Below are 27,805 nucleotides of genomic sequence, written 5' to 3' on the forward strand. Positions count from 1 at the left end.
GGGTGCACCAGAGGTTTTGACAAGGATTGCATACCATGCGAACGGCATGGCCAACAACCTACCACTTGCCCCAGATCATAACACTTCGATAGTGTAAGCACAACCTTCCCCTTGAGCTACAAGATTGTTGGAATTAGGATTGCAGAGAAATACACACAGCTTGGAGAAGACGAAGGAAGCTCAAGGTACACAATAGAGAGTGTGTTACTTAGTGTGCAATGGAAAGATAGATAGCCCTAGAGTGATGGGCGTATATACAATGCACGGGGGGAAAAAACCTCCTAAAGAGGGAAAAAATGCCCCAGCGGTCCTAGTGTGCTCACACACATCACTACCACATGTATATGGTAACAAATCCCCCCTGTAGTGATGCGGTGAACGAGAGCTAGCACATGAGTAAAGGGAAGTGCCATGCCCTGAGGACAGGATCAGTCCACAAAGGGGAGTAAGCCCAAAGCTTTGCGGAAAGCTTCAAGCTTCTCACGAGACAATGCCTTTGTGAAAAGATCTGCAAGGTTGTCCTGTGTTGGCACATAAGCCAAGCTGATCTCTCCTGCTGAGAGCCTCTCCCTGACATAGTGGTAATGCACCTCAATGTGCTTTGTGCGAGCATGAAAAACTGGGTTCCTCGCAACTGCCAATGCGCTCTGACTGTTAGTGTAGATAGTGTTGGTAGTGTCCTGTCCAAGACCCAAATCAGCCATAAGGCGTCTGAGCCATACACACTCAACCGTAGCTGTGAAGACTGCCCTCTACTTAGCCTCACAACTCGAAGTGGCCACAGTAGGTTGCTTCTTGCTCAACCATGATATACATGAACTGCCAAGCATGAAACAAAAACCACTTGTGGACACTCGCATGTCAAAACAACCAGCCCAATCTGAGTCCGAAAAAGCATGTAAGTCTGGCGGCAATGATCCCCCCTTGGGATAAAACAAGCCAAGATGTAAAGTGCCACTAAGGTAGCGGAAAATACTCTTGACAGCCTGCCAATGCTTAGACCCAGGGCTATGCATAAATCTGCTGACCTGCGAGACTGCAAACTGAATATCTGGCCTCGTGTTGCATACATAAAGGAGGCAGCCAACAGCAGTTTGGTAAAGAGTGACATCAGCAGGATCGCCAGCATCATGTAGACTCAACTTCAAACCTGTTTCCATGGGAGTGGCAATAGGTTTGCAATCCTCAAGTCCAAACTTACATAGCAATGTCTCTATGTAACTTTTCTGACACAAGGCAATACCACCATCACACTGCTTAAACTGTATACCCAAGTAATGATGCAATAGCCCCAAATCTTTCATCTTGAAAGTAGCATTCAAATCAGCCTTAAATTCAGCAATATGTCTCTCATTTGGTCCAGTGATCAACAACTTCATCAACATAAAGAACCACAATGAGAAATACATCATCCTCACACTTTACATACAATGTGCTTTCTATTGGACTATTACGAAAGCCTTGTTTAACCAAATGAGTGTCAGCTTTCTCATACCAAGCACGAGGAGATTGCTTCAACCCATACAAAGCCTTCTTACATCTGCACACTTTTTCCTCTTGTCCTTTTATGACAAAACCGCGAGGCTGCGTTACATAAACTTCCTCAAATATGTCACCATTCAAGAAAGCAGTAACAATATCTGATTGATGTACATCCTAACCAAAATGAGCTGCCAATGCACATAGAAAACGCACAGTAGTCATACGACAAGTGGGAGCAAAAGTCTCTTCATAATCTATGCCTTTTTGCTGTGCATAACCCTTTGCAACAAGTCGAGCCTTATGGCGATCGATCTCACCATCCGCTTGTGTTTCAACTTGTAAACCCACTTCGTACCAATGGCCTTTTTGCCAGGAGGCAAATCACATAAAGTCCATGTGTCATTCTCTATAAGTGCATCATATTCTGATTGCATGGCAGCCATCCAATTTTCTGAATTTTGTGCTTCATCAAAAGACAGAGGCTCCTCAACATCATGTAAACTAGACACAGCCAAAGCATAACAATCTGATGCATAAGATGCATGGCGAGAGCCTGAATGAGTACGACTAGACAAAGGTGCATCCAATTTACTGTCACGCAAAGTGTGCACCAGCCATTTTGGCATACCTCTAGCCTGCTCATTTTCAGCCCTTTCCTCATCAAGTACATCATGTACATCTGCATCAGTAATAGGCTGTTCTAAAACATTTTCAGAAACCCCCATAGGCTGTACATTTTCCTCATTGGAACTTACATTCGTATTTCCACCACTGAAAAGAGGCAACAAAGTGTCATAAATGTCCTGTGAGCTTACATTACTGTCTCTAGTACATGACAGCAAGGGCTGAACAGAATCTTCCACAAACACTACATCCCGAGAAACCAGAATACGTTTTGTTTGCGGATGATACAACCTGCAACCTTTGCTTTCAGCACTATAACCAACAAAAATACATTTGACAGCCTTATCATCCAATTTTCTGCGCTGCACTTGTGGCACCAAAGCATATGCCAAACAGCCAAAAACACGCATGTGCTCAATAGAAGGCTTTCTATCATGCCATGCTTCATATGGAGTAATAGACTGCAAAGCTTTCGTAGGACACCTGTTAAGTACACAAGTGGCACACATGATGGCCTCAAGCCAAAAAGAATGCGGCAAAGCTTGACTTTTGACCATACATCGTGCCATTTCCGTGAGTGACCTGTTTTTCCTCTTAGCAACACCATTTTGGTGAGGTGTATAAGGCACTGTACATTGGTGTTTTATCCCACGACTAGCCAGAAATGCATTAAATTCATGAGACATATACTCCCCCCCTCGATCGGAACGGAGGGTGCCCATAGTACATTTTGAGACATTTTCAGCCATAGCCAAAAATTGTTTGAAGCACATAAAAACTTCGGACTTCGCTTTAAGCGGAAATACCCATGCATGCCTGGAGTAATCATCAATGAAAGTCACGAAGTACAGGTAATTGCCCAAGGACGGAGTTTGCATGGGCCCACAAACATCACTATGCACAAGCTGCAACCTGCATGTGGCCCTAACTGAACCATCCTTTGGAAACTTAGAACGCTGCATTTTACCCAGAATAAAGCCTTCACAAACATGTTTGACAGGTGCTTCAAGAGGCGGCAAAGAAGCAACCATATCAGATTTCTGCAAACGCAGCAAACTGGCAAAATTCAGATGACCAAAACGTGCATGCCAAAGTTTTGCATCTGAAATAGCCCTTGAATCTGCAATAGCATTTGCAAAATTTTGTCCACACTTGTCATACAAAGTGAGCTTATACAGCCCACGACACAAAAGCCCAGATGCAACAATTTCATCACCAAAACTGAGATCATGAATTGTACATATGTCATCCACAAATTTGACTACAATTCCAAGTCTAGCAAGTGCGGATACAGACAAGAGATTCTTCTTGATACCAGGTACATAAAGTGCATCAACAAGTGTGAAGGAACTACCACTAGCAGAAGTGAGCACAATCTTTCCAACTCCCTGAACTGGATAAGAGGCGTTTTTGGCACAAGTGACTAAATTCCCATGAGGGACAGACTCGAGAGAGGTAAACAATTCACGATGTGAGGTAATTTGCTTTGTAGAACCACTGTCGAAATACCACACATGTGAATCTGCAGCAACTGACAAGCATGCATCATGGACAACAGGATTGTAAGTGCACTCTGCGCTAAAAGCCCATTCTGCATCAACATCAGCATCACAGTCTCCTTTTACAGAAGACTCAACAATGGCTGCATTTGTAGTGGAACCAACATTTGCAGTGGAACCATCCTCTTTCTTCTTAGCCTCTTTGGCCTTCAACTTAGGACACGACTTGATCAAGTGATCATTGGCTTTACAATAATGGCAACGCATCTTCTTTTTGCCCTTATCACTAGAATTGCCAGACGAAGTGCTGCCACCAGAAGCATTAGGAACATAATTATTGCCACTCGCAGCAGAACCATAAGAAGTGGCTGCATTACTGTTACCACCCTTTCTTTGAGAAGCAATAAAAGCCTGTTCAACTGCACGCTGTCTAGTCCTGTTTTTTCTAGAAAGTGACTCTTGCAATAGCAATGTGCATAATGCATCAAACTTGACAACTTCAGGATTTCCTTGGGTCATCAGTCTCCAAGTACTAGCAAAAGTCTGGTAGGAATCTGGTAAGGCATCAAGAACAGTCTGCACAAGGGAACTGTCTGAAATGACTTCACCTGCAGAAATAAGCTGGTCATTGATATCCTTGACACTAGCAAGGAAAGTGTCCATATCATCTTCCTCATGCATAATCTTCGACTCCAGCTCTTTACGCAGCAAAGCAATTTTAGCCTCATTGCGGCTTGCATAAAGACCTGCTAGAATATCCCAAGCTTGTTTTGCAGATTTTGCTGAACGGATGTGAGGAATAATGGTGCGCTTCACAGAAAACGCAATCAATGATCTGTCGTAGGCAAAACAACTCTAACAGCTGCAATCCTTGCATCAAGACCTACAACATCCTCAACATCGCCTACATCCTCAGAACCAGGACGTACATCAATGCCCTACACAATGTTCCAGACACCTTTTGACACAAGAATATGTTGCATCATATAAGCCCACATAGGGTAGTTGTCCCCATCCAACCTGTCCTCAGCAGCAAACATCTTGAACACATCTGTGTTGTTGTTGTCAGCCATGGTAAATGCTGCACCTGATGTGAAAACTGTCGAAAAATAGGAGAAATGGAGCGGGAACAACTTGTGCTATATAGCACAAACCGTAGAAGACTATAAGGCACCTGTTATGCAGAAAACGGCACTGACAAAAAATCTGCACAAAATGACAAAATAGCCTGTGCAGTACTACCTGTAGTGGAAACGGAGGCCGAAATGAGCCCAAAATATTTGTCGACCTGCGAACGCTCGCCAAAGCTCACTGAAATCGGAGAAAGTGAGCAGGCGTGTGCTGGAGCAGCTGGCGACTAAGCCCGGGAGGACGTGACCTGCTCTGATACCAATTGTTGGAATTAGGGTTGCAGAGAAACACACACAGCTTGGAGAAGATGAAGGAAGCTCAAGGCACACAATAGAGAGTGTGTTACTTAGTGTGCAATGGAAAGATAGATAGCCCTAGAGTGATGGGCGTATATACAATGCACGGGGGAAAAAACCTCCTAAAGAGGGAAAAAATGCCCTGGCGGTCCTAGTGTGTTCACACACATCACTACCACATGTATATGGTAACAAAGATCTGCCAAGAGATCCTACAAGCCTGGTGAAGAGTCGGCTGAGAGCTCGCCTGAATGGCACAATAGTGATAGTTTAGATAATGAAGAGAAAACAACACGACGGGAGGAAATGAATAGAAAAGTTGTGACAGCACACCAGGAGGAACCCAGACAAAAGCAAGCCTCGTTTGAACGAGAAAACACTCTTACCAATGCACCCACCAAGCACAAGGAAAGGACTCGGAAAATTGGGTGCCTATTGAGCTTAATGGACCAAGAACCAAGCATCACACCGGGAAGCAGGCTGAAGAACCCACGGAGGTACTGGAATGGATGTATCAAGAAGCAAAAGCTTTAAAGATGAAAGAAGCACCAGAAGAAGCAAGTAAAGCTACAGAGGCGGCAGAACAGCAAAAGCAAGCAGGAGGAAGCCACTACACAAGTAGAAGAACAACATGCTCAAGGTGATGTGTCTTCTCGCATCTCTTCTCCTGTTTTTGAATACCAAGATCACCCAATGCCGAGCCCATCACCATCTGCAGTTATAACCATATCAAGTGAACAAACAGAGTGTGAACAGCAAAAGGCACCTGAATCTACACAAGAATAGGAAAAAGAACATGACAAAGAGCCAGAAAGGGCAGCCAGTCCTGCACCAGAAGAGGACACCGCAAAGTTTGAGCACACAAGAGAACAAGAGGCCAAGGAAACACCCTCTACCTCAACACAACAAGAGAAGATCGAGGCACCACCCTCAACCTCAATGAAAAAGGATCACCCACAACCACAAGGACAACAACAACCAGCCATCTTGAGTAGCCAAAAGACACCCAAGAGTCTGCTGAAACATCAAGATAGTTGGCACGAAACGAAGACTGACAATCAAATGAAGAAGTCAGCCTGTAGGTTAATGAATATGCTAAGAAAATGCAGGATATGACAGAAAGACTTCGCTAAGCAGCACTTGACCGTAGAACAAGGGCCAAAGAGTTAGAAATGGTGATTGACGCTGTTGGGCGCATTTCTGACACCCCGTTTTTTGTAAATTTGTACATACGGACATGAATCTCGATGTCAAAAGTGTGTGTGGGATTTATTTTTGTGGGTTTTTTATTTTGCTTTAGCAAGCACATGTACATGCACTGCAAGTCGCTAGTTTAGTTACAGTTGTCGGGCTACTGTAAGTGCCCGTGAGTGAGTTTTTTGAAGTGAGCCTTGTATATAACTAAAACTCATGTACAAACTTAAAAACGTTCAGCCAAACATCATAAATTTGCAGGTTTTGGGTCGTTGTGGCTTCTTGATGCTTTTGGATGCAGTTTTTTGCCCCGACTAGACTTCTCTACGTGTAGTCGTGCTGGGACAACTTTCTGTTCGCGTCAATTTTTCTCATGGCGGAGTATGGAATCAAATTTGGTCATCTTCAGATTTCTCGCGAGTCATTTTTCAAGATTTATCTCAAGCTTTAAAGTGCCCCAATTGGAATTGTGCTCATCAGGTTACGACTAGTTCTCTGAAGGGTTATGGCTATGGCAACCTAGTGGCAAATTGTGTGTTGACAGAATTGGAGGGCATGTATGTATGAATTGTGGAATTGATGTTGAAGTTGTGGGTTTGTGATGTTTAATTGTGAAAGGAGAGGCTCTTGTCTTCATATGCATTGGTTGGCGTGTGTTGTAAATCTATGCTTTGGCAGGGTTTTGCTCCTATGTGACATAGTCTCTTGGGTGGGCGACGGCTAGTAAATTCCCAAGGGTGTACTCCTATTGGGCTTGTGGTGTTTCAAAGATTTTGGTGTCTTGTAGTTCTCTTTCAACGCTCTTGGGTGACATCGCTATAGAGGTGTTTCAGTTTGTTTGTTTCCCAACAGTGTTTTGGTGCCCCCACGGAGGATCGAACTCCAGACCTTCACTTTACAACTTTGATGGCTATGGTGACAGATTTTCCAAGGTTATATGGCCATGTTGGTGAGGATGCTGATGCATTCATTGAAAAGATGGAGTTTTCTTGTTTGATGGCAAATAAGGAAGATCCAATGATTATGCTCAAGATTTTGTTCTTTTGCTTGAAAGAGGATGCAAGGATATGGTATGATGAGTATGAGTTTTGGTTGAAATCATCTCAACCTCCATTGGTGATGACTTAAGATGCATTAAAGAAGGATTTTCTTGAGAAGTTCAAGAAGGTAGAGGACCCAACGGATGTATGGCACTCCATTGAAGGACTTGTACAATATGATGGTCAAAGTATAGATGCCTTTGTCAAGGAGTTCAATGCTTTGTGGAGAAGATGGTGTGTTTCTTTGGGAAGCGATGCTCCCCCTCTTATGCTTAAAAAGTGTATGTTTATGCAAAGTTTGAGAGATGATTTGAAGTTGAAGTTTGAGCTTAAAAGGCCACTTACATTTGATGATGCAGTAAAGGTTGCAAAGCATAAGGAATGGAAGCTAGAGAGAGTGAGGCAGCTTGGATTGCAAGAAGATGTGAAGCCAAATGTATCTTATGTTTTAGAAATAAATATGGACAACGTATGCAATGAAGACTTCCATGTTTCTCATTCTCTTGAGCATGTGAAAGAAGAATGTCATATGCATAATGAGATCAAGAAGAATGCTCAATGTATGCCATCTTTGTTGTTTAAGAGATTTGATGTCAACCTTCATGTCAAAGATGATGATGCTAGTAAGGTGGATGTAGAAAACAAGGCTACCATGGTCATGAATGAGTCTCAAATGCAAGGAGATGATCATTTTGAATGTCCAAGTCACATGGCTAATGCTTTTCATATAGGTTACAATGAGGATGAGTATGCTTCTGGTACAAATGTTATTGCTGTGAGTTCTTCTCTTGTAGATGAGGTAGTCGAGGATCACAGGATGGAGGTCAAGGAAGATAAAAATGACAAAGAGGGTGATGTGTATGATGAGGGCTCTCGAGTACCCGCTTTGGGTGATTGTATGAAAAAGGGTGATGGAGCAACTAAGTATACTACTTGTGTTGTTGATGAGGACCCTATCAATGAGAAGCTTCATGGCATGCATGATGGTGTGGATGATCCTGCCTTAATTGATAAAGAGAATATTGAGGTTTTAGAAGATGTGGAAAATGATGGAGGCTCTCTTTGTATGCCTCATGTGAATATGGTTGATGCTACCTTGTTTGATCGTCTTGTTAAGGAGCCTAAGGCATATATGGAAGATGGCTTACCTATCAAGCATGATATGGTTGAATTGGATAGAGGCTTAATGAAGACTGGGGAGAATGAAATGGATATGCATGAGGATATAAAAATGGCAGAGATAAAAGTTGAAGACTTTTTGGATGAGATGTTAAAGGCTTCCTTGCATGCTATAATGATGAAAGGGTGTTTCTCTGTTGTATTTGTTGAGAGTACTTTATGCCTAAACAGGATTTGGATTCTACATATGGTTTATGCTTTGATATTGGGAGTGACGCAATTGATATGGTTGGTGTTTCTTCATGCATTCTTTGCTTATGTTGTATGGCCCTTTGATCCGGGTGGATAATATGCTTATGCTACTGCTGAGCATGAATGCTCTAGCAGACTGGGGGGCTGGCAAACTATGTTGGGTGCATTTCTGACACCCCGTTTTTTGTAAATTTGTACATATAGACATGAAGCTCGATGTCAAAAGTGTGTGTGGGATTTCTTTTTGTGGGTTTTTTAGTTTGCTTTAGCAAGCACATGTACATGCACTGCAAGTCGCTAGTCTAGTGACAGCTGTCGGGCTACTGTAAGTGCCCGTGAGTGAGTTTTTTGAAGTGAGCCTTGTATATAACTAAAACTCATGTACAAACTTAAAAACGTTCAGACAAACATCATAAATTTGCAGTTTTTGGGTCGTTGTGGCTTCTTGTTGCTTTTGGATGCAATTTTTTGCCCCGACTAGCCTTCTCTACGTGTAGTCGTGCTGGGACAGCTTTCTGTTCGCGTCAATTTTTCTCATGGCGGAGTATGGAATCAAATTTTTTCATCTTCAACTTTCTCGCCAATCATTTTTCAAGCTTTATCTCAAGCTTTAAAGTGCCCCAATTGGAGTTGTGCGCATCAGGTTACGACTAGTTCTCTGCAAGGTTATGGCCATGGCAGCCTAGTGGCAAATTGTGTGTTGACAAAATTGGAGGGCATGTATGTATGAATTGTGGAAGTGATGTTGAAGTTGTGGGTTTGTGATGTTTAATTGTGAAAGGAGAGGATCTTGTATTCATATGCATTGGTTGGTGTGTGCTGTAAATCCATGCTTTGGCAGGGTTTTGCTCCTATGTGACATAGTCTCTTGGGTGGGCGACGGCTAGTAAATTCCCAAGGGTCAACTCCTATTGGGCTTGTGGTGTTTCAAAGGGATTTTTCAAAGCTTTTGGTGTCTTGTAGTTCTCTTTCAACGCTCTTGGGTGACATCACTATAGAGGTGTTTCGGTTTGTTTGTTTCCCAACAACGCACTCCAAGGGAAGCTAGCCGACAGAATCAATGTCATCACCGATCTACAGAGGCAAGTGCAGGAGTTGAAAGCAGAAGCTGAACAACATCAGCTCGCAAGGGATAGGCAAGAATAAGAAATGGAGGAGCTTGGTGAGTTGCTTACAAAATTGTAAGATGCATGCAAAGCAAAGGATGAGCAATTGACAGAAGTTACAAATGAGCTTCTAACTATAACCCTCTTAGTTCAGACAATTCAAGTACAATTAGATGTGGCCAATGCTTCCTTACAGTACTCAGAACAAAGGATAAATGATTAGGCAATATTATTGCGGCAAACTAGAGAAGAAAAACAAAGACCTCAAGTTGGATCTTAAGCTAGAGCAGTCACAGTGCAGAGACCTGGCTTTAATGTGGGTCCAAAGAGAAGACGAGCTGTTGAAGGAAATAGCTGAACTCAAAAGAGTCAACCAGCTACTGAGAGAGGGACGATCGAAAACACAAGAAGAGGCAGGCACTTCAGAGCAACCTCAAATAGAAATCTCATCACTTTTATTCATTGAGATGGAGACACAATCAGGAGTAGATCTAAGTGGCAAGGAGGAGTTTCAAATACCCATTACCGAAGCAGACACAGTGCCCATGGTCCAGCTCTCAAAGGATGAAGAATATGCACTAAAGGAAAAAATTACACAAGAGGTAGATGAGCAGTGGAAGGCAGTAATGGATTGGGAGCTGAGAGTACTTCATTTCATCAATGTCACACAACTCACTCCCAATCAAATCAATGCGCAATGGCACCAACAATCCCTACCCTACCCTCTGATTAAAGTGGAGCTGCTACAAGTGAAAGAAAGGTTTTCCACCGACATGAAAGTTGAGGGCGCATATCAAGACCACCCAAAGTGGAGGCTGAGTTGGTTGAACAAGAATCCAAGGTACTTGATTGTGTTCACAAGAGCACTTGCGGCCTGCAAAAGAATCCTACCTTCTGTCCTGTACCAAGAGTAAGGACCTGGATAGCAAATGAGGTACTACTAAAGCTTGTTTCCATAATAGACTGCTTCCGGGCCATTTCCAGGCATTCCAATCAAAACTCTGATTCACAGATTGGCATCACTACATTGTCAAGCTCCTTCATCACTTTGTGGACAAGTAAAACCTCCAAGCTATTTAGTTGGTACTGGCTTACCAGAGGGTCAATAGTTTCCAGCTCTTGCTGTCACCTTCCCAGAAGTGCCCAAGTCGATTCAGACCCTTATTATTTACTTTTTTGGCTGTTTCTATCTAGTAGGATTTTGTGGCGGATTTACAACTTTGGAGAGCCAGGAGGACTAGTGCAAAATGGAGTTCTTAAAGTATCTAGTTTCTTCCTCCAACTTTAGGACTCCCATTGCTCCGTTGCATTTCCTTACCAATTCCCCTGAGCTGCCTCCTAGAATTAGGGTAGACCACGTTGGGGCTAATAGTTTATCAGGAACCTCTACCCCTCTCCACTTTCCACCTTTTGAGCCAAATCTATATGTTTTTATCATATCTTTGATCATGATGGCCCAAGCTTTATCTTGTTTACCTAAGGAGACTACAAATTTGGTGCAACAAGATTTTGCATGGGCCACAGGGTTGAGAATTCTGAGGCCTCCTTGACGCACTGTCCGAGCGACTGACTCCCAACAGGCCCATTGCCATGGCCTGGAGGATTTTGTGTTGCTTTTTCATAAAAATCTGTTTACTGGTTTTAAGAACTCTTTCCAGTGACACTTGGCCATCTTGAGAAGCAAGCTAGTAGTAAATGGATCTTTTTATTTCACTTTCATTTCACATCCTGACAAATATCTTGACTTCTCTTGTTTTAGAATGTTAAAGTGAAGCTTCGCCTTACATAATTCTAGTAAATTCTATAGATACACACACACACATACACATATATATTGATGAGTTCTTTTCATTTCATAGCCTCACATCCTTGAGTTAATATTGGGGAAAGTCTCTTTTATCAAGCAGTCAACGGCCAAAGAAGCAAACCGGAAATACTAGCAAAAATTTAAAATTTGCATGTTTGGACTATTTCCTCACATATTTCACCGGTTTTTCTTCCCTGTACCATGGGTAACTGTTTAGTCTTGATTTTGAACTGACTCAAGGCTAAGTCAAGGCAATCCTTTCTCGAATATTGATTCCAGTTGAAGTCAACCCTATGATTTTATCACTTTCTTATTGTTTTAGAAAGCCACTGTGACCCTTTCACTTGTTTTCCTACACAAAAGCACACCTAACCCTCAAATTTGAAGGTGACTTAATTTAATCAGCCCTATTGTTGTAGATAGAAAAGTCATCCATAAAATCTATAGCACAAAGTTACCAATGAATGGTGACAATACCCAATTTTCTCTCTCTTGATAGAAGGATGGTCCATTTGACCATCTCCTAGTGGAAAATCTAAAACATAAAACTTGTGACGAGCCCTTTCTTTCCTCTTGGCCTTGGCATCCTTGCCTTCATGGCTGTTTCCCTTCTTCTTACTAGGACCTACGCCACTTCTTCCTTCCTTATCCCGTGTGGTCCTCTTCCCAATAGGCATCATTAATGTATCCTCCAGCTTTGTTGCCTTCTCCAAGATGACCACACTTATCACTTTTGTCTTTCCCTTTTCCTCTTGGGTTAATCCACTGGCTCCTTCTTCTCCCTTAATTTCAATCCCATTATCATTTGACCTAGTTAGCACCTGTCTTGGCAATGGATACATGTCTCCCCCCATCCTTGGTGGCTTATCACATTGTGGGCTAATGTGGCCTAGCTCTCCGCAATTATAACACATGGGTGTCTGCCTCCAGACTCTACCATTGCTTTGTCCAACACCGTTCCTAGGTTTATTCTTCACCTCCTGGCTGATTTTCAAACCTCACACGACCTCGATTATTTCCCAAATCACCTAGCATGTTTAGGATGAGATTCTTCATTAAATCTACCACTTGCCTCATGTCTTGCCTTAGCCCATCATGTTGCACTGATGTAGTGACCACTACTGGCATAACCTGAGGAGTAACAAAAACCACTAGTTCATGATGAACCCCTAGCATGAGACCTTGGAAAGAATCCATAGGCTAAAACTCTGGCCTCCTTGGCAAAGACTCTACTCCTAGCTGACTCATTCTTCTCAGCTTCCACTCTTTGTTCCTCACTACATCTAGTGCATCTTCATATGTCTTAAGCTTCTTTAGCTCCACTCTCCAATGTATCTCCTCCCAAAGACCATCCAAGAACCTTTCTTTCTTCATCATGTCAGGTGGGAGTACTTGTGGTGCTAAGGCCTTGCACATCCGCTCCCATGCCATTCAAAACTTACATATGTACGCATCTACTGTCTCACCTTCCCTTTGCACCAAACCCTATACTTCTTGCCACATTTTTTTAGGATCTTCTGTCTTCACAAACTCCAGTTTCAATTCATGCCATAGATTGTCCCAACTTAATCTCACAGGTGGATGTGGGACGCCTTGTCTAACCTCATTATCCTATCTTATTGCAATATTAGCAAGAACCACGATTAAATTGTCAATCCATGGGATGCAGCTGACTCGAATAGTGAATAGAGGCTACAAGAGGTTGTCAATCTCTCAAAAAACAACTAAAAACTCACATATAACTCAAGTTACACTCAAGTGACTGAAATCACCAAAAGCCAATCGCTCATCGACAAACAAATCACATCCATTATAGCATCAAATGACATCCAAACGTAATAAAACTTCTAGGAAAAGTTTATAAGACCTAAGCACACATGCTTATGGTCTCAAACCCCACTTTAGGTGAAGTGCCAAAATCGTGATTATTAACAGCAGCGGATTTTTGACCTAGTCGTTTTTGACTCAGAATGAACCTAAATGCTTAGCAATGATGCCCTAATACCACGCCTATGCTTAATTTTTTATATTGAAGTGTAAATTCCTACTTATGATGAAATCAGGCTACGGGTCGGTGATGCCAAAAGCTACAAAATACTGTGATGTGTTTACGTCAATGCGTAGAGCTCTTACCTACAGCTACAATGCAACAAGTGCGACTGCAATGTGACAACCTGACAGGGAGTAGGAAGCACGAGAAGGAGAGAAGTGAGCGCCGTTAGCTCACGCTGTGTGTTTCATTATCCAAAACTTAATAATAACTTATAAAAATTGGCTTTTATACCTTAGCCAAGGTTTTTGGTGGTCAAAACTAATAATCTGGGAGTGCTACCAAAGATGGGTAATGACAGATTGATGCAATCTGGAAGCTTGTAGCCCCAGCTCATCAATTACAAGGTTATCCAAAAAAAATAGGAGTTACAATATTCTCAATTTACCAATAATAATAAGTGTTTTTACAATGAGAATTCTGAAAAATGGTATCCATGGTATCTATGTTAGCTTGTTGCTAAAATTCCCCCTTCCTCGCCTGTGTCGTTCCTTGACACATCTTTATGGGATGAAGTAGTCTTCAGGTGGACGGTTGGCGAGGCGATCTTTAAGCGCATTCAATGCCCTTTGGTATCTGAACCTTGTTTCTTTATCTGGTACTTGTAAGAACTGCATAGTGACTCAAATTTTTAGTTCCACTACTGAGTAGCCTAAAAACTTCATGTCAAGTTGCTAATCACTGACCCAAATATGTTTGTTTGCCAAGTAAAAAACCCGTGTAAAACGCTTCCTCAAACGCCAACATATTGTGAGAAGGTAAGAACATACACTTGGCGTAGAAGCCATAGAGGACATCTTCGGAAGGTTTTCCACTGAGATCATAGCTCAACCCTTTGTTACCCTCGAGGAATGACATCCAAGGGGTGCCTGCTTGCTCTGGCTCATTGAACACTTTGATGTAGATAAGCAGCATTCGACATATTTTATATAGCATAGCACATGACAAATCTGGTAGACTTTTAAAAAATGACATGGCGCCCTTTAGGGTTTTCACCATGTATGCTTCATTCTCCTGTCCCTTTTTTGGAGCAGGTAATCTAGGGTAGTTCAACCAAGTTGGCCGCTTATTTAGTAGTACCTCATTTGCTATCCAGGTCCTTACTCTTGGTACAGGACAGAAGGTAGGATCCTTTTGCAGGCCGAAGGTGCTCTTGTGAACACAATAAAGTACCTTGGATTCTTGTTCAACCAACTCAGCCTCCACTTTGGGTGGTCTTGATATGCGCCCTCAACTTTCATGTCGGTGGAAAACCTTTCTTTCACTTGTAGCAGCTCCACTTTAATCAGAGGGTAGGGTAGAGATTGTTGGTGCCATTGCACATTGATTTGATTGGGAGTGAGTTGTGTGACATTGACGAAATGAAGTACTCTCAGCTCCCAATCCATTATGGCCTTCCACTGCTCATCTACCTCTTGTGTAATTTTTTCCTTTAGTGCATCTTCATCAGCCTTTGAGAGCTGGACCATGGGCATTGTGTCTGCTTCGGTAATGGGTATTTGAAACTCCTCCTTGCCACTTAGATCTACTCCTGATTGTGTCTCCATCTCAATGAATGAAACTGAGGGGATTTCTATTTGAGGTTGCTCTGAAGTGCCTGCCTCTTTTTGTGTTTCCGACCGTCCCTCTCTCAGTAGCTGGTTGACTCTTTTGAGTTCAGCTATTTCCTTCAACAGCTCGTCTTCTCTTTGGACCCGCATTAAAGCCAGGTCTTTGCACTGATACTGCTCTAGCTTAAGCTCCAGCTCGACATCTTTGTTTTTCTTCTCTAGTACCTTGTAGACCTCGTATGTTCCTTTGATCGAGGCCATGGCTGGATTCTCTCCTATTTGCCGCAAGAACATTGCCTAATCATTTATCCTTTGTTCTGAGTACTGTAAGGAAGCATTGGCCACATCTAATTGTACTTGAAGTTTTTGAACTAAGAGGGTTATAGTTAGAAGCTCATTTGTAACTTCTGTCAATTGCTCATCCTTTGCTTTGCATGCATCTGACACTTTTGTAAGCAACTCACCAAGCTCCTCCATTTCTTTTTGTTGCCTATCCCTTGCGAGCTGATGTTGTTCAGCTTCTGCTTTCAACTCCTTCACTTGCCTCTGTAGATAGGTGATGACATTGAGTCTATCGGCTAGCTCCCCTTGGAGTGCGTCAATCACCATTTCTAAATCTTTGGCCCTTGTTCTACGGCCAAGTGCTGCTGAGCGAAGTCTTTCAATCATATCGTGCATTTTCTTAGCATATTCATTAACCTGCAGGATGCTCCACTATCCAGTATTGCCATGGTTTCAATGTCATTATATTTCACTAGAAGGGTTGTGGTTCCTTCTTTCCCTTCGTAATATTCTCCAACTTTGTTCATTGGAACATATCAAATCTCTTTGTTATCCATTTTGTGTTTCAATCTTTCCAAAAATTTTACAATGAGCCCCGTTATCCCCACCTTCTCTAGGGTTTTCTCTAGGTCATTCCATAAATATGGTCTAATTTTTTACAGTTCTCTCAAAGTAAGAGTGCATTGGACAGGTGTAGACATGATTGAATAAAGGTTGTCTACTTCTAGGGTCTACTCTGCTCGTTTTACTTGAGTGGTCTTACACACTACGGATTCATCTTCGTTATCTCCCAAATAAGAGGGTAATGTTTTCAAGGTCAATGGTTTTGACATTCCTGAAGCTTCAGATTCGCAATCCCCGTTCAAGGATTGTACATCCATGTCCATATCAGGAGGTAGGTTGTCCAACCAAACTTCCTATATAGGAGCTGACTTTAGAGTTAGTCTCCCATCATTGATTTCTGTAACTTTTTCCCATAAGTGTCCTGGCCAATCTTCCTCTACGAATGGAATTCTGTCTAAAGCATCTTCACTGTCCGGCACTACAAGCTCTGGTTCTTTTGTTTCAAGGTAGGGTTCTACCTCGGATTTTTCTTTAGTGTCTCTTAGCACAAACTCTTCAGGTTTTGTGATACTTTCAAGCTTGGGATTTTGTTTTTCCACCATCTCTTGTGTGATTCTTACCAAATTTTGATAAGCTTGAAGCTTAGTTGCTTCCATGTATGGAGAAGGATAGTTTTTCCATTTGTTTTTCATGTTTTAGCCTGCCTTAAGTCCTGCTTGGTAGGCTTACAAGGCTGCATTAATAGGCTCAAAAATTTTATCAACCAAAGTTGATCCTCCAAATTTTACAGTTGTTTCTTTGATTTCGCTTCCAGGTTCTTTCACCTTTTCCTGGAAAAGCATTTTTTCTTTCTCCTCGATTTCAGCTCGTTGTTTCTGTTTTCTCAATTCATACCTTTTGTTCTGTTTCTTTTGGTCTTTTGAAATGCATCTTTTGTGTTCTCAGAATCATCAGAGAAGTTATGTTTCTTTTTATTCGCCTAAGCTCTAGTGATTACCTTGACTGGAACAATTGGTTTACTCTCAGATAAGCTACTAGGTATCACTTGGACTACATTCACTACTGTTTTCTCCTTGTTTTAAGGATTTTTAGGACAATCTTCTGAGAAGTGTCCTCCCTTTTTGAAATATTGTATGCAATAAGCTTCAATTGGCTTGAGGTTCTTGTTAGGCTTTGGACATTCATTTTTCCAATGATCATCTACACCACAGTTGTGACAGTTTCCTGTTCTTGGCTTAATCATGGGTCTTACCATAGGAGGTCTAACACCTGGATTAGCTACATAATACATTGGTGCAAGCTCTGGTGGAGCATAAGTCATTCGTTCTTGCATTGGTGGTGGATGTGAATTATACCAATCTCCTTCCACCATTACTGTAGATGGACTAGGCTCAGTATAGGGTGTGATAGGCACTAATGCTTGTTCATCTATGACTCCTTTGAAATGCTTGTACTTTGCAGGCACTGCATTATGTCTTGGATATGGAGGTTGTTGACCCAACACAGGTTGAGGTCTTTTCATAACCATCGGTGGTCTTTGAGCTTGGACCATATTAGGCTGATATATGTACATGGGTTCTCCTTATGGTCTCATGGGCACGTACTGAACATTACCATCATACTTTGGTCGGAAGTAGCACTCGTTGGTCTCATGGTTGATCCATTTACCCTCGTTTGCACACCATTTCTATGGTCTAATTGGTTGTCCCTGTTGAGGTATCCCTTGTCCTGCTCCCCTCATAGGTTCTTTTTGCATGTTGTTCATTATGTCATTCATCCTTTTGAGCATGTTTTCTATGGCTGAAAGCGATGCTACAACAGTCGTTCCTACTTGTGCTGGTTTAGTGGATGTTGTTTTCTCACTTTGGTTATCCTAGGGATATCTTATTCGTTAAAAATATCACAATTGTCTCCTAAGTCAATAGCATCTGACACACACTCTTCTAGGGTTGTATGCTTCTTGCTATAGAGTATAGCATGAAGTTCTTTGTTTAGCAGTCCCTCTAGAAACAAAGATACGAGTCATCCTTCTGCAGGTGTCTCTAGCCCTGGGTATCTAGCAATGTATTGTTTCATTCGAGTTGCACAATTCCTAATAGACTCACCATGTGTCTGTTTAAAGCTGTAGATTTGAGCTATCATATTATGTTTGATCCCCATTTTAGAATAAGCAGCTACAAATCCTTGAGCTAATGTGTTTAAGTCCATGATTGACCTTGATGGAATGTTTTGGAACCATGTCAATGCTTTTCCTTATAATGTCATTCCAAACCCCTCGAATTGAGTATGGAAATTGAATATACGCTCTGCTCTTAGCACTTGCTTAAAGCTTGCTAAGTGGTCGTATGGGTCCCCTAATCCACTATATTTTCTGACCCATTTTTGAAAATCAGCTGGTCTTACAGGTCTGTTTGGTTTAACTCCCGGCCTCTTGGTAGTTGGTCCTGTTCCAAGTCCTTCAAACCAGTCTCTTGGAAATAGTGACTCATGTAGCCCTGGACTGGCCTTAGTGTCACCCGGTTTTCTACATGATGAGGTGGTTTCTAGTTGCTTAACGTTACTACCAGATGATCTCTCACGGTGTTCATCTCTTGGAATTGTTTTTGGTCCTTGTCCCAATATCCAATCCCTTATGGAATACCCTTGGTATTTGGTTTGTTCGACCTCCTCACGAGTCATCTTAACAACGTTGTTGTTATAAAAATCCGTAAACAGGTAGGTTGGTAGGTCTGTTGATCCCTTATCTTTGATCTTGAAGATATAAATGATCTTCATGGCCATTAGTAGTGCCTGATTTGGCATGCAAAGTCCATAGAAGATCTTTTACGTTTCTATCCTCCCAACAATAGACTCCGATCCTAGGATTATCAGTAGTAAGCCGTTTCAAGGGCTTCAAATCTACTTGATCGTATCCCTCGAATTCTAAGGTTGGTGGTCCTTCTTTTGCTGACATATCTGGGATTATGGTGTTTACTTCTAACCCTCATTTTTCTAGCACGTCAAGGTTTTCAGCTTGTAAATACTAAGTTCTGTTTCCGTCCATGTACATTTTTCCTTGTTTGTTTGCCCTGATTTCTTCTTCAAACTCAATACCATGGTCATAAATGCAAATAGCATACTCTTCGTTAAGATCCGGGTAAACCTGAGCTCCATGGCGGTTAGTCTTATAAAATGAGAGTATATGCTTATAGCGCTGTCGTGCCGTGGCACGTACATAGTGTGAAATAAAAACATTCACCTCACTTTTAATACTTCTCGATGCATGGAAAGAAAAACAATAATGTACATATCGTGATATATGCTAAACGGCTACTGCGATCGCTATCATGTACATACCTATCCGGGGAGTCGTGGCCCTAGATGTGGCTCATTTGCGTGCTTTTTCACTTGATAAGATGCCTACTTTGGTTTGACAATGTACATAGTCCAAGTGTTTCATGGTGGCACACTCATCTCGCCTATAAAGATTGATGCGGGCAAAAATTGCCAAAAATAGCAGCTAACATGCGTCGTTGTAGAATTGCATGGAAAGTGATCCAAAATGGTATATTGATGGAAAATGATGATTATCTATGATTTTTATGCTTATGCAAGTGATCCCACAAATTTAGGGATTATTCTAAATCTGTTTGGGATTTTTTGCATCAAAAATGACATTTTTTGGGTAAAAAATGAGCTGAAAATGACCTAGTTTTGGTCCAAAGTGGCAAAATGGCCCAAAAATTGACACATCAGCTGAAAATTCCGTGGGGAAGAGAGAGAAGGGGTCTTTTTACAGAAAATAACCGGAAATTTTTCTCTACTATACAATAGCTTCCATGGTTGCCCAATCTATGTGTGCTGCAGTTCCTCCTCTTCGCAATCTTGTATCTGAGCTTGTGAGGGAGTGAATTAGGGTTTCCCTTTATCAAAATGGTGTTTGGGCTTCAATATAGAAGCTCTTAAATCTCAACAAAATCAGAAAATGTTCGTCGTGAAGGTGGAAGCTCGAGGATTCCTGTCGACTGTTTGATGTTACGACTATGTAATTGGGGGCGAGGCTACATGATACCATGAAAGAGGTTTGGGTTTTGATTGAGAATTGTGCTTGTATGAGCATCGAGGTTTCATGGCTGAAACATTAGTGTTTTTCAATGGTCTTTTTAAGTGAAATTGAATGTGATTTGATGATCCTCTCATCATACTCTCGACTATGAAAACAAGCAATTTCCAAGCACGATAGGAAAGAGGGTTTGTGACTTTGCTGTCACGAACGCTTTTAGATTCTCTGTCACCCTTAGAAAGAGGGTTGGTGATTCTTTACAAATGCTTTCTCGCAAAGGGTTTGTGACTCTCATCACGAACTCTCATAGCCAGAGGTTCTGCACCTTCCTAGCTAGACCGCACACATTCTGACATTTCTGGTGAACCCAACGCGAAGTTGCTGGGGTGGGAGTTTGTGAATTGATCTACACACTTTGTTAGCCATGGATGAAAATCAAGAGACACATGGATGCACTTTGATCTTGCAGTCATGTAGATGTTTCAAGCATTTGCCATGTACATGCAGCAACAACAAGCAGCGAAAAGAAGCCAGATTTCAACCGCAAAAGCACTACAGTCCATTGTGAAGAGAATTGACCAGTTTGATTTCAAGGACATCACAAAGTATCTAGGAGCTTATATGAAGGAAATGGAGTTGAACCGAGTGTGTGAGGAAGACATGGTTCAAAGTTTTGAGCTAGTTTGTGTCCCAGAGATCAGAGACCGTATTAGGGCAATTCAAAATGCTCATGGAAGAAATTGGGAGGAATTCAAGCTTGCTTAAAAGAAGACTACTTTATGGAGGACTCTGAGAGGGTGACCAAAAGAACTTTCTTAGATTGGGTTGCAAAGCCTAAAGAAGGGATTTCTCCTACAGAGCTTCTCAGAGAGTTTGAGCGACGATATGCTCAACTATCACAAACTGAACAAGCTTCCTTGGATAGGGAGAAGGTAGAAATTTTCCTACAAGCAACGTGCAAAGAAATTGAAGAAAAGTTAGAACTTCTCTTGGAAGACAAAGATACAGAGCAAGGTTTGAAGACAAGGTGGAATGATGTACAAGATGCAGTCTCCCTGTTGGCAAAAAGACAACGCAAAAGAGACAAGATGGTGGTGAACAATGGTGCTCCAGTTCCTTCTATTACTGAGAAGCAGCCAAAACCTTCTATTGTAGCTTCTAAGGATGATGGGTCTATGCTTGAAGAACTTGTGAAGGGCATACATGAGCTAAAATTAAAGCTAACAAGGCTTAAAGAAAAGGGGCAAACATCTGGAAATTCATCAAGTCAAAGACCCCAGAACAGAGAGGGATTTGTAAATAGGTGCATCTGGTGTGATAGCCCAGACCATCCAAGAAGGGATTGTGAAATCTTCAAAGATGCCTTGGGTAAAGATCTTGTCTTCTTCAAAGAAGGAAAGATACATCTTAGTGAAACAGGGAAGCCCTTGGCGACCAACTTTAAAGGAGGGATGAAAAAGCTAGTTGAGGACATGGAAACCAGTCATGCTATCTCAATGGTTAAAGCAGCAGCATTTGGCTTAAAGGCTGGTCAAGTCCTACTCAAAGGGTCAAAATCTATTGAAGACGTGAGTGAGGATGGTGAAGATGTCTGGCCATCTGCGATGGAGCTATCTATGAAGGGAAAGTTGACTAAAGAAGTCTTACATGAAGCAGGAGATTGTATCCGTCTTGAGACTGGGTGGAATGAACCTGTAGATGCCTTGTCAGTGCATGCCTACATTGCAAAGTGTCGAGGAAACAAGGCACTTGTTGAAGAAAAACGCAGGAGAGAAAATGGGGATGAAGGCCCCTCAAAGAGGGCTACTAGAGGTGGAGGAAGAAAGGATCCGAGTCCCTCTCAAGAGCCCATGGCAAGGGAGCCTCCATCACAAGAAGTACCAATGAGGGATGATGCACCAAAGGAGAAGCAAGATAAAGAAAAGAGCACGGGAAAAATCCCATCATACAAGCTACAATCAGATATTGAAGCTGCCACAGATTTAAAGAAAGTTTTAGAGGAAAGGATCTTATATAGAAAGGTGGAGTTTACATTGGGAGAAGTCCTTGGCATTGCAAAAAGAGAGTTCCACGAGGAAATCATTGATATCATAAGAAGAAAGCGACAAGCTTTAACGGAGTCTATCCAATCAGAGCCTGAAGAGAGTGCTTCAAAGACACATGTGATACAAGTACAACAAACAAATGAAGATGAGAATTTTGTAAGCTGCTACCAGTCTTCGGGCAGCAGAAATAGGCATGTTAAATTTGAAGATGGAGATGAAGATGAAGCCACTCGGAAGAGCCACTATTCTAGAAACCATTGGGCAAGGGCTACAACAGAAACCTTGGTTAAGGTGGGAGATCTTGAGGAGACTTATCTGGCCTTGATAGACCATGGTTCGGAGATTAACCTCATGTCCAAGAGTCTCTATATGAAGGGAAAGTGGCCAATTGATACTGACCATGGGTGGATGATTAGGGCTGTAAACAACTCATCCGGGGATCTCTATGGTGCTTGTCCAAATGTTAATGTAACCATAGGAGATGTGAAAGGTGAGCAAAATTTCTTTGTTCAAGAGATGTCAAGCTATGCTGTAATCCTTGGACAACCATACATCACCGCAGTGCGAATGGAGATAAAAGTGTTGGATGATGGATCTGCCTATGCCAGGGTCAAAAGCAAAGATGGAAAAGGAGCGGTTCAATTCTTGATAGTTTGCGTTGACCATGAGCAAAATTGTGACAGCTTAAGGGACCATTCTCTACCAAAACCAAGCAAGGAGTTTCGAGATCAAAGGGAGATGAGGGGTTTTGGCCGAGTGCCATTGTAAAGCGGAAGTGCAGTGGTACAGAAAGAAAAATGTTCTCGCCTGATCGGAAGGGAGACGAAGCTTTTTCTACAAGTGCCCTAGTAGCAAAGGATGGATCAGTATCTTTCACAATGCTTGGAGATTTAAAGAAAGGACAAAAACAATATGTAAATAGTGTATAGAGAAAATACAAAAAACATAATTTGCTAGATGAAGACGAGTACATTTTAGGTGTTTTTGAGGAGGTTTCTTTTGTAGATACTTTGGGTGATCTCAATGCTATAAAAGTTCTAGTTTTCAACAAGGAAATGACCTGGTAAAAGTAGTTTCTATGGACATGTATAGAATCATTGAGTCTTTCAAAGATGAGGAGTTCTTCAATGTGCAAAAAGATCTAGAAGTGCGAATGGAGACAAAATACAAAACTATAGCAAAGAAGGTGAAACCAGTGGCATTACCTTTGCCTGCAGATTGCAAGGAAATGATGGATCAGGCTTCTTTGCAACCTAGTCTTTGAGATCCAAAAAGAATTGGACACAAGTTTACGCAAGAGTCATTGAAGATGTTAAAAGTAGGAGGCAATGACTTCTTGACTGATATTGAAAGAAAATGCTTTGAACAGACACTCTCCAAACATGGAAAAGCTTTTGCATTTGAGCCGCATGAGATAGGGTGTGTGGATCCATCTATAGTCGAGCCAATGACCTAATATTCACTATATCTCATGTGCCTTGGAATCTACGACCAATTCCTGTGCCGAAAGAACTCTTGCCAAAGCTTATAGATTTAATCAATGAAAAGATAAATATGGGGATTTTGGAACCTTCATGTGCCCCCTACTCAAGCATATGGTTCACAGTACCAAAGAAAAGTGGAGCTCGCTTCATTCAAGACATGCAGCCTGTCAACAAAGTCACAATCAGGAATATGGATACAGGGCCAATTATAGATGAGTTTGCAGAAGCATTTGCAGGAAGGGCAATATATTCTATGGGGGATTTGTACTTAGGGTATGATCAATTCCAACTAGCAATGGAAAGCAGGGACTTGACAACCATGAGAACACCCTTGGGTTTGGTAAGGATGTGCACCTTACCGCAGGGAGCAACCAACTCAGTTGCGCACATGATGAACGGTATGAACAAAGTCCTTTGTGACTTCATACCTCAAATTACAATGCCTTTTCTTGATGACGTTCCAATCAAAGGATGCAACTTAGCTAAAAAAGATGAGGCTTTGGATTCGAGGGGGTGCCGTAAATATGTAGCAAACCACATCAGTGATTGTGATAGAATTTTAACAAGGCTGGAAGAAGTGAACCTTACATTATCTGGGCAAAAGTCAGTGTTTGGGGTTGAAGAAATATTGATAGTGGGACATCTTTATAATCCTCGTGGCCGCCGACCTTGTCCAACTAAAGTGGATGCAATACAGAGGATGAAGGAAGTATGCATAAATATCACGGAGGTGAGAAGGTTTCTAGGTGCATGTGTCTTCTATCTCACATGGATTCCACATTATGCACATGTTGCAGATCCTCTTTATCAATTGCTAAGGAAGAATCAAAGATTTCAATGGAATGATGTACATGTAAAAGCTATGAGGAAGTTGAAGCAATTGTTGCTGTCTTCACCAACTTTGAGGAAGATTGACTATGAGTGTAGAAGACCGGTGATTGTGATAGTGGACACTAGTCCAGTGGGAATTGGATGGGTAGTAAGACAAGACGATGAAGAGAAACACAGGTATGTGGTGAGGTTTGGGGCCAAGGTTCGAAGCTCTCGCCAAAGAGCATATCCACAGGTAAAAAAGGAGTTATGGGGGGTGGTTACAGCATTAAAGTGTGACAAAGAGTACTTCATTGGAGCATCTGTAGTTGTGGAGACTGATTGCTTACCACTTCTAGGGATGATTGCAAGCTGCTCTACTCCTGATATTGCGATGCTTAGGTGGATTGCTTATATAAATTCCTTGAGCCCATAACTGAATCACATTGCAAGAAAAGATAATGTAATGGTAGATATGACTTCAAGGGCAAGGTATGAAGACGAGGATGATATGATTGATGAGGAAGAAGATGTGGGCACAAAATTCTACACAATTTCTCATGCAAAGTGTGATGATATATACACTGTATCTTCACTTGAATCCTTTTCAGAAGAGTTCTATGAGGATGAATGGTTGCTCATAGGTCGCTACCTGAGTACTTTACAAAAGCAAGGTGACTGGAGTGAGTCAGTATTCAAAAGGATCAGAAAGAAAGCATATGAATTCTTCTTGAGGGAGGGTTACTTATGGAAACATCCTAAAAGAAGAGATGGGACTCCATTACGAGTAGTATGTGATAAGCCTACTCAGCTCAAAGTTATCAAAGAGCTTCATGAAAGCCTATATGCTGGACATCGAGGTGTATGGGATACTTTTTTTTAAGTGAAAGAGAGATATTGGTGGAAATGCATGTATAAGGATGTAGCGGATTTTGTGGAGTCTCGTGTCACATGCCAAATGTATTCCAATGTACGTCACCGTGATGGGTTGCATCCTACATACCCATTAGCCATGCACTATAAATGGGTTGTTGATCTAGTCACAATGCCTTTAGGGCTTTGGCAAATGAGATACTTGGTACTTGCACGAGAAGACTTGACAAACCAAGTGGAAGGGCGTGCATTGAGGACAAAGACTACAAAAGCAGTTTGTAAATTTTTGCTTGAAGATGTAATTTGCTGATATGGTTGTGTGGGAAAGATAGTTGCTGATAGAGGTGAGTTAGACGCAGATGAAGCAAGGGATTTATTTACAAGAATTGGTATCAAGCTAGCCCTGACTTGTGCTTATAATCCAGAGGAAAATGGGAAAAGTGAAAGAGGACATCCTCCTATTGTCAAATCTTTGGCTAAGGCATGCAAAGGTAGAATGCGTGAGTGGCCAAGGTTGCTACCATATGCTTTGTGGGCTCATCGTATAACTCATAGCTCAGTGACTGGTTACATGCCTACCGAATTGATGTATGGTCAGAAGCCAGTCATGCAAATTGAGGATGTAGTTCCTACTTGGAACATGTTACCTTGGGAAGATGTTGTAAGTAGGGAAAATCTACTTGCTTTGAGCATAAGGAAATTGGAAAGACAGGAAGACATAGACATTGCTAAAGCTCGATTGAAGGATGCAAGACTAATAAATAAAGATAGGTTTGATAAAAGACATAGGCTTCGACCAAAGCCTATTGAAGAGGGTGATTGGGTCCTAATGTACGACAGTAGCCTTGACAACCAACACACCACACAAAGAAAACTTGCAAAAAGATGGTTTGGTCCCTATGTAGTCAAACATGTGCATGAAAATGCTACATATACTTTGAGGGAGCTCGATGGAATAGAGCTTAAAATTCCCATAGCGGGCAAAAGAATCAAGATGTTCAAGAGGAGACATGATAATGATCCTTTTGATTCACAACAAGATGATGATGAAGAACCTAATGACATTGCTACAGATGAGGATGAAGAAGTAGAGGGTGATATTCGAGACTTTGCAGAAGATGAAAATGACATCCAAATATTTGTGGATCTTAATGAAGATTAAACCTACATAGGAAAAATGTTGGCACATGCCGGAGGTTGTGCAGGTTCAGAGGGGGTGGATGTCGTGTCGTGCCACGTACATAGTGTGAAATAAAAACATTCACCTCACTTTTGATACTTCTCGATGCATGGAAAGAAAAACAATAATGTACATATCGTGATATATCCTAAAGCGGTGACTGCGGTCGCTATCATGTACATACCTATCCGAGGAGTCGTGGCCTTGGATGTGGCTCATTTGCGTTCTTTTTCACTTGATAAGATGGCTAATATGGTTTGACAATGTACATAGTCCAAGTGTTTCATGGTGGCACACTCATCTCGCCTATAAAGATTGATGCGGGCAAAAATTGCCAAAAATAGCAACTAACAGGCGTCGTTGCAGAATTGCATGGAAAGTGACCCAAAATGGTATATTGATGGAAAATGATGCTTACCTATGCTTTTTATTCTTATGCGAGTGATCCCACAAATTGAGGGATTTTTCTAACTCCGTTTGGGATTTTTCGCATTAAAAATGATATTTTTTGGGTAAAAAATGAGCTGAAAATGACCTAGTTTTGGTCCAAAGTGCCAAAATGGCCCAAAAATTAACACATCAGCTGAAAATGCCATGGGGAAGAGAGAGAAGGGGTTTTTTTTACAGAAAATATCCGGCAATTTTGCTCTACTGTGCAATAGCTTCCGTGGTTGCCCAATCTATGTGTGCTGCAGTTCCTCCTCTTCGCAATCTTGTATCGGAGCTTGTGAGGGAGTGAATTAGGGTTTCCCCTTATCAAAATGGTGTTTGGGCTTCAATATAGAAGCTCTTAAATCTCTGCAAAATCAGAAAATGGTCGTCGTGAAGGTGGAAGCTCGAGAATTCCTTTCGATTGTTTGATGTTACGACTATGTAATTGGGGGCGAGGCTACATGATACCATGAAAGAGATTTGGATTTTGATTGAGAATTGTGCTTGTATGAGCATCGAGGTTTCATGGCTGAAACATTAGTGTTTTTCAATGGTCTTTTTACGTGAAATTGAATGTGATTTGATGATCCTCTCATCATACTCTCGACTATGAAAACAAGCAATTTCCAAGCACGATAGGAAAGAGGGTTTGTGACTTTGCTGTCACGAACGCTTTTAGATTCTCCGTCACCCTTAGAAAGAGGGTTGGGGATTCTCCACAAACGCTTTCTCGCAAAGGGTTTGTGACTCTCATCACGAACTCTCACAGCCAAAGGTTTTGCACCTTCCCAGCTAGACCACACACATTCTGACACTAGCGCACAATTGTTCCGGCCTCTGAGTGAGTCGAGTAGGAAGACATTTTAGATGTTGAATCTGAGAATGTGTCTGAGACTTCTTCAAGGATAGTGTGCAAGGAATTGCATTGATTCACGCTTTCTTC

This window comes from Adiantum capillus-veneris, chromosome 20, assembly GCF_014529385.1.
Source record: "Adiantum capillus-veneris isolate H3 chromosome 20, ASM1452938v2, whole genome shotgun sequence".
In the NCBI taxonomy this organism is placed as follows: Eukaryota; Viridiplantae; Streptophyta; class Polypodiopsida; order Polypodiales; family Pteridaceae; genus Adiantum; species Adiantum capillus-veneris.